We start from the raw sequence: 11,790 nt of genomic DNA on the forward strand, positions 1-11,790 counted from the left end.
GCTGAGTAAACTTGGAGTAACTTCTAGAACTTTTTAGAACTTTCCAGAAATATAAATAGTAGTATAAATACAGGGGCCTTAAGCCCACCAGTTCAGTTTAGTTCCAGCTGCCTAAGTGGATACATATCTGCATTTTTCTGAGATGGCATCAAGAGGCTGCAAGCATCCGGCAGATGCATTTTGCTATGTCTGCGGCCAATTTATCAAGACAAGAGCGAAAAAGTATTCCGTGGAAGCATCTGCTAAGATGTGTGAGGCCTACAAGGCATATTTCGGCATGCCTGTCAGGGATCAAGACAAACCCTGGGCACCTCATTTCACCTGCGAGCACTGCAAAAAAACTCTGGAAGGTAAGATGGACAATTGTTGCTCGGAATTTTATGTTATAAAATTTGTTAATTTTTAAAATTGTAAAAGTTTTTAATTTTAAAATGTTTTACAATTTTCAATGTTATTGAAAAAATATATCCTATATGAAAAATGTTGCGAGAATCTCTTACACATTAGTCATGGGTGAAATAAATGTATTTTTGTAGGATGGTACAGAGGGGAAAAGAGAGCCATGAAGTTCGCTATCCCAAGAATTTGGCGGGAACCCACTGACCACTCAAGCAACTGCTACTTCTGCATGGTGGACCCTTCCAAACGTCGGACTGGCAAGAATGCACCTGCTATCACGTATCCGGACCTTCCTTCATCCATCGCCCCGGTGCCACACTGCCATGAGCTCCCCGTACCCACTCCTCCGGAGAGAGAGCAGCCGTCTTTAGAAGAGAGCAGCAAGTCAGAGAGCGAGGAAGACGTTGTAGATCCAGATGACAATTTCAGAGGTGGAGCTGAGGAGAGAAACCCATACTACCCCAACCAAAAAGACTACTCACTTCTAAATCTTTTGTAGTCATTTTTGTATTACTTTAGTATAAATACATGTTAATTTGGATTCATATGTTGTTTTTTTCTGACTTTATGTGAACAAAAAGACACAAATTCACCCGTTTTCTCATTGGAAATAGGTAAATTTCAAAATATCACTGTCCTGGTCACAAAAGCAAAGTTTGTGGGGAATGCCCAGACCTCCCTGCGCTGGATCTTGCTCCCAGGTCGCAGCACTGCCAGGCACAGTCGCTTACCTGGTCCCTTACTCCACTCCCCCTGGAATCCCAGACGTCGCTGCGCAAGAGGCAGACGTCGCTACGCAAGGGGCAGAGGTCACTAGCGTTCCCCCTGCTGATTGCTCCGCTCCCCTTGCATCGTGCTGCGCTCCACCTGGAATTCCAGAGGTCGCTGCGCAGGTCCACAGGCGCACGCCTCTGCCTGTCAGTCCTGGCTCCCGGTCACCGGTCCGCGCTATGGTCGCCCTGGACAAGCCGTCTGGGTCCCTCCTCGCCGGTCCTGGGTCCCTCCCTGGAAACGCCGGAGGGACCAACCCACCCTCAAGCCCGCCCGTGGAAGAAGGCGAAAATTGACATTTGTGGACTTGAGGGTGGGTGGTCTTTTAAGGGTGGAGGGAGGTGGCCGTTGTATGGCCGGTGTCTTGAAAAGACATGGGGGGGGATGTGTGAGACTCCAGTAAAAAAAAAAAAAAAAGTAGTTGTACGCAAGTGAGCTTCTATATGCTTTTCGGGTGTAAGCACTGTCTCCAATGCTAGATGTCTGGGTATGTTATCTCTGGAAGCCTTTTTAAATCATTTGAAAATAATCTCGTCCTGACATCGTTGTCAAATGGATATGTAGTGTGGTTGTATTAATCGCTAATTTTGCAAGGTAGCGATTTCTTTGTGCTGTCGCTAAATTTAAGAAATAGCTGCTTGTCATTTAAAGCTTTGCGCTGATACAGTCAACTGGGAGTTTCTGAGGAACCACAACACTGACGCATGCGCAATGCCTTTTTCTTGCCTAGGCAATTATGTCCGCCCGGTTTACATCATGCTGCTAGGAGAGTTTTCATGGGCGTGTCCAGAAAGGGAACTAGTTGTTAGTGGTTGTTGGAAGTAAACACCCGATAAGTTTTTAAAACTCTTTCCCATTCTTTTCGCCTGTACGGTATATAAAATTATTTTGTTGATCATTTATTTAAGTTTAGCAAATGAAGTCTACAGGATATGCTTGATTTCTGTCTGCCTTTCTCATGCTTAACAACTTGTTTGTGTTGGCTAGTGGAAAAATGCGTTTAACAGCCAAACTGGGGTCCACCTTTTTAGACTGCACTTGTAGATCTATAGCTCTACCCCTATGCACTGCACTTCCCTGGTCTACGCACCACGGGTCAATTGCAACGAACTTATACTAATAAGTTGCAGTCTAGCTAATACGGTACTATCTCAGGCTCATCCTAGCTGCGTACTATTTGGTACCAATTTAGTACGAAGCTCAGGGTTAAGCCCTTCTTGTAGTGCGCTACCAAACAAGAACTGAGGCGGAGAGGGGAGGGCTCAATCTGAGTGATAGGTTCCAGCTAATTATATTTTAAGTGTTACTTCTCGTTACAAGATAGAAATCTTTTTTTTTTTTTTTTAAGAAACCTAGCATCTTAAATCCTGAAATATCTAGCGAATCACACCCATAAAACCTATTTTTTCTGCAGAAATGTTGGCGCCACGTTGAAATATCCGAAGTATGTATTGTTAGTGGAATTTGATATTCGTACCAATATTGTTTCGTTTTTTTTTCGTACATGAAAAACGCATAATAAAGCCGCGCACATATGTATGGCTTACCGTATTTTTCTTTAAATTTAAATTGTTTGAACTTAAGACAAATATGTACGGAACGCACGAAAGTAAATACTAAGGCTGAATTGCATAAGAATATTTTACCATTTCCTTAAACCAAATTCACACGTATAATTTAATTTGCCTAAAACACCAGCAACATTAACTTATGGAAACTATAATAAGATCCAAAATGGAAAATTACCTGTATGGTAACCGTATCCTGGGAGACAGTCAGCATGGTTTTAGGAAAGGGAGATCGTGTCTAACTAACCTGCTTGATTTTTTTGAGGATGCAACGTCGACAGTGGATAGATAACTGCAAAGCATACGATATGGTTTATTTAGATTTCCAAAAAGCTTTTGACAAAGTCCCGCATAAAAGATTCTCAAATTGAACGCAGTAGGGATTCAAGGAAATGCATGCACATGGATTAGGGAGTGGTTAACATGTACAAAACAGAAAGTACTGAATAGAGGAGAAGCCTCAAAATGGAGCGGATATATAGTGAAAGTGTTGAATTTAAATCAAGGGAAGTAATGTTAAAACTTTACAATACATTAATAAGACCTCATCTAGAATACTGTGTTCAGTTCTGGCCACCTTTCTACAAAAAGGATATTGCTACAAAAAGGATATTGCTGCTCTAGGAAGAGTGCAAAGAAGAGCAACCAGAATTATTCCAGGTTTAAAAGGCATGTCATGCAGACATGCTTAAAGAATTGAATCTGTTCAGTCTTGAACAAAGAAGACTACGCGGCAATCTGATTCTAGCATTCAGAATTCTAAAAGGTATTGACAATGTCAACCCGGGGGACTTTTTCGACCAGAAAAAAGAAACAAGGACCAGGGGTCACAAATGGAGATTAGATAAAGGGGCATTCAGAACAGAAAATAGGAGGCACTTTTTTACACAGAGAATTGTGAGAGTCTGGAACCAAGTCCGCTGTAATGTTGTTGTTGAAGCTGACACCCTGGGATCTTTCAAGAAGCTGCTTGATGAGATTCTGGGATCAATAAGCTACTAACAACCAAACAAGCAAGATGGGCCGATTGGCTTCTTCTCGTTTATTGACTTTCTTATGTTTTTATGCTATAACAAGTTATTGTAAATGAGATAGTGTTTTATCAGAATATTTAATTAAGTAAACATTTATGTAAATGTTTTTGGAATTAAAAGTATAAATGCAAAATTGACTTTTTTTGTGAAGGTGTTGTGAAAAAAATTCCCCCAATGTATAAATCTGCCGAATTTAATACCAGCCAAAATTTCCTTTATACAGTATGTATTTAATTTAAAGCTGTATTTCAATTAAGATACAGAGGATTTCAAACAGAGTTGCGAATTATGAAATGTAAAAAAATGTCTACACACAAAACCCCTGAAGAATGTGGCCGTGAGCATAATGATTTCATTGTGGAAGACAGCAAAGGAAAGAGGGCACAAGTGTGCAAGTACTGTGGAGTTACTATACATATTGTGACAGAAAAAACCGCCCAAGCATTTTGGAAAGTAACTGAAAACAATAATTTCATACAGTATATAAAAAGCGAACGCCCTGAAAAAAACATTTACATAAAACTCGAAAATAGCTAAAAAATAAGCACCAAAAAATGTAATTAATAGAAAACGAAAAACATAAGTCCTAAATATAATACATATAATTTGCACTGTATGGTGATTGGTGGTGAGGGTTCTGTGTGTCATTGTCTCTTTGTTCTCATTGGTACCTCTTGGAGGTGTGCAATAGACATGCACGCCAGGGCGGTGAACCCAAGTGTCCCCAAGAGTATATATCTGCAGAACGAAGGCTCGCACAGCGTAGCTCTCGCAGGGAGCTCACATAGGGTAGTGCTGCGTGCACAACTAGTAATTTACACCATTCATCCTTAACACCCCTAAAACATGACCATAAACAAGGTGTGGGAGGGGGAGAACCCTGAACATAGTGATTACCCAGTGAGAATTAATTGGTGATCCACGGCCAATACACCACGAACCTTAGGTTTAGGGTTTGGTTATTGTTATGAAATAAACTTAGTTTTAGTACCTAAATTCATCACCCTTATGTGATCGGGCTGTAGCATATAATGATGATGTCTATTACGAGTTGCGCACGCAGCACTACCCTGTGTGAGCTGCCTGTGAGAGCTATGCTGTGGGAGCCTGCATTCTGCAGCAATACACATCTCAAGTGTCCTGCAGCTACGTAATTGTCTTGCACTGCACAGCCTCTCTTTTTGTTTCTGAAACTAACTAGCGTCACACGCCGTTTCACACCTGAAATTAAAAGCAATTCCCAATGTGTTTTAATGCTTTGTCTGTGTATGACAAGTATTATGAAAGTGCAAAAGAAAACCTAAAAATGTTCGCCATTACACAATTTGTCTCGTTTTACCACAGTTTGGGAACCGCTGGACCAAAAGTGTAAATTGAATCAGAAATGGTAATTACGTATTTCAGGTAAATCCTATAAAAGCTTAATTTCTCAGTACATCCATACAAAGGCAATCATGGCCAGTAGTCGTCTGCAAAATGATACAATGGAGCAAAAACTTTATTTCATAGTGTATAAAATAAATATTAAAAGCTGCAGACACTCTTAAAGCTACAACAAAGAAAATTAAAAAATTAAAACCTGCATTCACTCGGTAGCAGTCGCTCCCTGCAGTCTCACAGCAAACAGAACTACTACACATAACCCAACAGTCTTACTGTCACCCCTCCCACACCACACAATCCTCACTGTCACCCCTCCCACACCACACAATCCTCACTGTCACCCCTCCCACACCACACAATCCTCACTGTCACCCCTCCCACACCACACAATCCTCACTGTCACCCCTCCCACACCACACAATCCTCACTGTCACCCCTCCCACACCACACAATCCTCACTGTCACCCCTCCCACACCACACAATCCTCACTGTCACCCCTCCCACACCACACAATCCTCACTGTCACCCCTCCCATACCACACAATCCTCACTGTCACCCCTCCCATACCACACAATCCTCACTGTCACTTGGAGGAACAAAGTTCAGGGAGATATTTAAAAAGTGATCCAGATTCCCTTTAGATCAGTCTGACTCTGAGTATTACAGCAGTTTAAACAGTGTGTGTAGAGCAGCCATGGCTATGTATATGTGTGAGCTGGGACAGGCCAGTCTGCTTTGTGCTGGGAAGCAAATGCATTTCTCAAGAATAGTGTTTTGTTAGAGTTAAAAATATTAATATTTCCTATTTTATATTGCAAAACAGCTTTTCTATATGCCTTGGTGGGTAATTGCTTTTAATTCCCTCCAGAATCAGCTGTATAAAACCAGCAGCTTATTACAGTCGGGTACATTTTTCCTTATAATATTATTATTACAGTCAGCGCTGCCCAATCGGGATACTGATAATCGGGATTGCTGCTTACAGCTCTGGGAGACGGTTCTTCCCAATGCTATTTATGTTGTTTAATTGGGACGTTGCTTTGTTTAATTGGGATACAGTATTTTCAAATGATGAACGGAGTTTGCTTTTCAGAACAAGGTCGTGTAGCACAGTGCAGTGAGTGCGTGATTACGCTGTGACGTGTGAATTGCGTAAACTACGTTGAACTCGAAGGAGTCTTTTAAATGACGTGTTTAACATTTAATCATACTGTGATGTGATTTCATTCTTTTTCATTTCATTAAGAATAAAAAAGTGTCACTCAGGTCGTCTCAACTGCCTCTTGTTTAATTGGGACAGCCGCTTATTCAGGATATTTTTCCTTCTCCCGAGGCGTCCCGATAAAGCGGCGCTGACTATTATTATTATTATTATTATTATTATTATTATTATTATTATTTTACATGGGGAATTGTAACTTTCCTCTAAACTGCAGCATTCTTACAGTCTTGTACACTGTGTAAAATAAGACTTGTGTAAAATAAGATTGCCATGTATGAGACCTGTGTATCATAAGACTGATAACTCTATTTTAAAGCATCTGAAGGGGATTGAATGTGAATTTATCTGTTATGTGACAATGTATTGTAATAAATACTATAAAATAAAGCTGAACATATAAGTATGTAATTCTTCCTAGTGTTTTTGGTGACTCTGACAATTCACCAGAGAATTACAACCTTATTATGCACAGTTGGGTGTTTATTATTATTATTATTATTGTTAACAGCAAAAGCGCTGCACCATTTCCGAGTGTGGTTCAAACTGGTGATTTCTCAGGTCTAACACTGCGGCTGGGCAGCTCTTTAATACTGGTGTTGTAAAAGAACCGGTCAAACAAACGGAGGAGCCGAGTTCCAGCAGTGTTCCAGCTCTCTCAATGGTTTGTTCTCTCAATCAGAGCTCTGTGAGCTGATCCGATCTCTTTTGTATTGAGTGCGCAGGAGGCTGAAGGAGCTCATTAGGCTGCAGTGAGGGAGGCTGAAGGAGCCCAGGATGCTGCAGTGAGGGAGGCTGAAGGAGCCCAGGAGGCTGTAGTGAGGGAGCCTGAAGGAGCCCAGGAGGCTGCAGTGAGGGAGGCTGAAGGAGCCCAGGAGGCTGCAGTGATGGAGGCTGAAGGAGCCCAGGAGACTGCAGTGAGGGAGGCTGAAGGAGCCCAGGAGGCTGCAGTGAGGGAGGCTGAAGGAGCCCAGGAGGCTGCAGTGAGGGAGGCTGAAGGAGCCCTGGAGAAGGCTGCAGTGAGGGAGGCTGAAGGAGCCCAGGATGCTGCAGTGATGGAGGCTGAAGGAGCCCAGGATGCTGCAGTGAGGGAGGCTGAAGGAGCCCAGGAGTGACTGGAGCAGGACATCACTGAGCTGAGCAATAGGGATGCTGAGCTGGAGCAGCTCTCACACCCAGATGATCACATCCACTTTTTACAGGAAACAACACTGTCTGCTCTCAGATCGGAAGGACAGAAGTGGGGAATTGTTCTGGAGCTCAATTCTGTTGGACTGAAAACTTCTTCCTCCCTTCTCCTGTCTTTCCAGTCTTTCTTTGCCTCTCCTGAAGCTGGAGACTTACCCAGCATTACTGACGCCTCTTTCCAGGCTGAGAAAGCAATAGCTGAACTGAAAGACCAAATCGAGTGCGATTCCTTTAGAATTCTTTGACAGGAGAGACAAGACTTCCATCAGAAGGCAGTTTGGGAAGGCCATAGCCTGCTGGGGCAGTCCAGAAAGAGATCTTTAAAGGGGATACAGTATAGAGAGGTGCTGAGGTTCCATTCCTCTTTCTGTTTCTCTCTCCAGTCAATGAAGTTGCAGTTTGTAGTCTGCAGGCTCCAGAGCCCAGGAACAGAGCGCAGTTTTTAAAATGTAAGTCTGCTTGACTGAGACCTTCGATTGAAAGCTCCTGTCTGATCCCCTCCCCTCTCCTCTCTTTCTTTTTCTTTTTCTCTTTTTCTCTTTCTCATTCCTCTCTCCCTGTTTCTTTCCCCTCTTAATCCTTTCCGTCAGTCATTACTCTCCCTCCCTTCTCTTCTGCCCGCTTCTTATCCCCTCCACCCCTCTTCTCCTCTTACACTCTCCCTCACTCCTCACTTCTCTCCTTCTGCTTCTGTCCCTGTTGCCCTATCTCCAGATCTTCATCCATCTATCTGTCTATCTGTCTATCTATCTATCTATCTATATCTGTATCCATATCCATCCATACAATCTTTTTCCAGTACATTTATACTCCTCTTTATTTCTATTCAAATGTTATTTATCCTTTCAAATACTTTATATGCATGACAAGTTCAACAAGTATTGCCAAAGATGCATTCACACAAAAGAACAGACATAAAATAAACAATGATATTTGTGCGTCTGGCTCGTCTACTGTGTGTCTCTGGCCCTGTGGCAGGATACTACAAACTCTGCAGATATTACTGCTCCTTCTCTCCTCTTCCCCTGAAAGACCTGCAGTTTCTCCTCTTGGCTCTGGTGCAGAAAGCCCCCTATTCTGTCTGCGAGCCTGAGGAAGTATCTCTCTTACAGCTCTCTGTGCTTCTCACAGTGGAGGATGAAGTGGGTCTCAGTCTCAATCTCTCCACTGTGGCACTAGGTATAGAGTCATTCCTCTGGGTCTCCACTGTGCTCTGTATCTGCCAGTTTCAATAGCCAATTTGTGGTCACTGATTCTGTATTTAGTTACTAGGTGTTTATAATAATGAGAAACTCTGCCAGGGTGTATTCCCTGTTGAGAGTACTGTAGAGGTGGAGTACCTCTTTACAGAATAGAAGGTGATTTCTGTGGGGGTGTTATCCCACTTTGAGTAATCTGCACTCATGATTGTACTCCAGACTTCACTCCCAGAGAACAGGACTGGCTGAATTAACAGCTTGAGTAATCATTTTGTAGGAGGATTAAATGCAACCAATGGTGTAGTGTGCTCTGAGAGCTTTCTCTTTGATTAAATGTAGTCAGTGTTTTTAATGGTGTGTGTTGCTCTGAGAGCTTTCTCTTTGATTAAATGCAGTCAGTGTTTTTAATGGTGTGTGTTGCTCTGAGAGCTTTCTCTTTGATTAAATGCAGTCAGTGTTTTTAATGGTGTGTGTTGCTCTGAGAGCTTTCTCTTTGATTAAATGCAGTCAGTGTTTTAATGGTGTGTGTTGCTCTGAGAGCTTTCTCTTTGATTAAATGCAGTCAGTGTTTTAATGGTGTAGTGTGCTCTGAGAGCTTTCTCTTTGATTAAATGCAGTCAGTGTTTTTAATGGTGTATGTTGCTCTGAGAGCTTTCTCTTTGATTAAATGCAGTCAGTGTTTTTAATGGTGTATGTTGCTCTGAGAGCTTTCACTTTGATTAAATGCAGTCAGTGTTTTTAATGGTGTAGTGTGCTCTGAGAGCTTTCTCTTTGATTAAATGCAGTCAGTGTTTTTAATGGTGTAGTGTGCTCTGAGAGCTTTCTCTTTGATTAAATGTAGTCAGTGTTTTTAATGGTGTATGTTGCTCTGACAGCTTTCTCTTTGATTAAATGCAGTCAGTGTTTTTAATGGTGTAGTGTGCTCTGAGAGCTTTCTCTTTGATTAAATGCAGTCAGTGTTTTTAATGGTGTGTGTTGCTCTGAGAGCTTTCTCTTTGATTAAATGCAGTCAGTGTTTTTAATGGTGTGTGTTGCTCTGACAGCTTTCTCTTTGATTAAATGCAGTCAGTGTTTTTAATGGTGTGTGTTGCTCTGAGAGCTTTCTCTTTGATTAAATGCAGTCAGTGTTTTTAATGGTGTAGTGTGCTCTGAGAGCTTTCTCTTTGATTAAATGCAGTCAGTGTTTTAATGGTGTATGTTGCTCTGAGAGCTTTCTCTTTGATTAAATGCAGTCAGTGTTTTAATGGTGTATGTTGCTCTGAGAGCTTTCTCTTTGATTAAATGCAGTCAGTGTTTTAATGGTGTGTGTTGCTCTGAGAGCTTTCTCTCTCCTTTTCTCCATTTCCCATTCCTTCTCTTTCTCTGACACATGACTCTCTTCCCCCCTCCCCCATTATACCCTATCACTCATTCTCTACCCCTTTTCTCTTTTCTCCCTCTTTCATCTCCCTCCCTGCTCCTCACTTCTCCTCTACTGCTACGTTCTGCATGGCCTGTTTTCTATAACTATCTGTATATCTATCTATCTAGTCTAATTTAATGTCTGTATGTATTTATTAAGAGCATTGAGACGACAGTGTGGTTGATAGCTATATATGTTTATTTTATGTATTTATTTATTTGGCAATGTACAAATTAACATTTGTGACATGCCATAAGATGTATTGCATCCAGATTTAACTATGAGCATATAGACAGTGACATGTAAGCTTCCACATTGAATCTGAATGTTGCAAAGAAAAAGCTACTTATTTGTATTTTATATATATATAAGGCAATTTGTAAATAAAAGATAAACACATTTTCTCCAATATTAAAGTTTTAAAACAAATGCCAGATGTGCTTATTCAGGCAGTGCAGAGTGCAGAGAAGGGATTTAATGATTGGGATGAATCCAGATGTAATTTGTTTGGCTCATATGGTGACAGTGATGGCGTGGAGAAAGCCAGAATTTAAAGAAGAGTGTCTGCAACCCACAATGAAACATGGAGCAGGCAACATTAAAGTGTGGGGGTGTATGGCAGCTTTAGGTGTTGGCGACCTTGTACTAATAGAAGGCACCATGAATAGAGAAATGTATAGGGATATTCTACAAGTGAACATTAAGAAGCCAGCTAGGAATTTAAATGTAACAAAGGTTCTTTCCCAACAAGATCGGTGTGTGAAGCACAGCAGACTACTGCTAAACACAGTGCACTGGAATAAAATCTTAGTTTAAAAATGTATTATAGGAGAAGAACTGTTTATTTTCTTTACAGGTTGCCTGAATGTATACTAAATACAAATTTGCTTTTTCTTTGCAACATTCAAATTCAATATGAAAGATTACAAAATATAACAAATGTGGCATGGCCTGGATAATTGTTGTAGTCCCAGTAAAACCACATTCTATTGTATTGGATTCCTGGTTCTGATCCAGTTGGTTTTAGTACAGGAATCTTTCTTTTAACCTCCATGTTGTCTTCAGATGCCTGTGATCTCACACACGACCTCAACACAGTATGCTCAGCGCTGTATCTTTCTGAGGGGAACAGAAAGGTGAAATTTAAGGGAGTGACCAAGCCATATCCTGATCACCCTAAAAGATTTGCCAGATGGCTGCAAGTGCTGTGCAGAGAAGGTCTGTCTGCTCGCTGCTACTGGGAGATTGAGTGGTGTGTGGGAGTGGCTTCATTAGGAGTCGCATATAAAGGAATGAGCAGAAAAGGAAGTGGTATTGACTCTCTCCTTGGACACAATGACAAGTCCTGGTGTTTGTGGTGCTTTGGTTCCAGCAGTTCCTCTGCCTGGCACAATAACAATGAGACTGTCATACCTGCCCTCCGCTCCCCCAGAGTAGGAGTGTTTCTGGACTGGCCGGCCGGCACTCTGTCATTTTACAGTGTCTCATCTGACGCAATGACCCTCCTGCACACATTCCACACCACATTCACTCAGCCCCTCTATCCGGGCTTTAGGCTTGGTGGCTATGGTTCCTCTGTCTCAATCCGCCAGCTGGAATAGCATCTTGTGTCTTGTCAGAACACC

General features: G+C 41.8%; 1 pseudogene; it reads left to right on the forward strand.

Annotated features, from left to right (window-relative positions):
• The first annotated feature begins 7,107 nt into the window (after window positions 1-7,107).
• LOC131721173 (tripartite motif-containing protein 16-like) lies at window positions 7,108-11,790 on the forward strand (annotated as a pseudogene).

The sequence above is a fragment of the Acipenser ruthenus genome, chromosome 48 (assembly GCF_902713425.1).
Source record: "Acipenser ruthenus chromosome 48, fAciRut3.2 maternal haplotype, whole genome shotgun sequence".
In the NCBI taxonomy this organism is placed as follows: Eukaryota; Metazoa; Chordata; class Actinopteri; order Acipenseriformes; family Acipenseridae; genus Acipenser; species Acipenser ruthenus.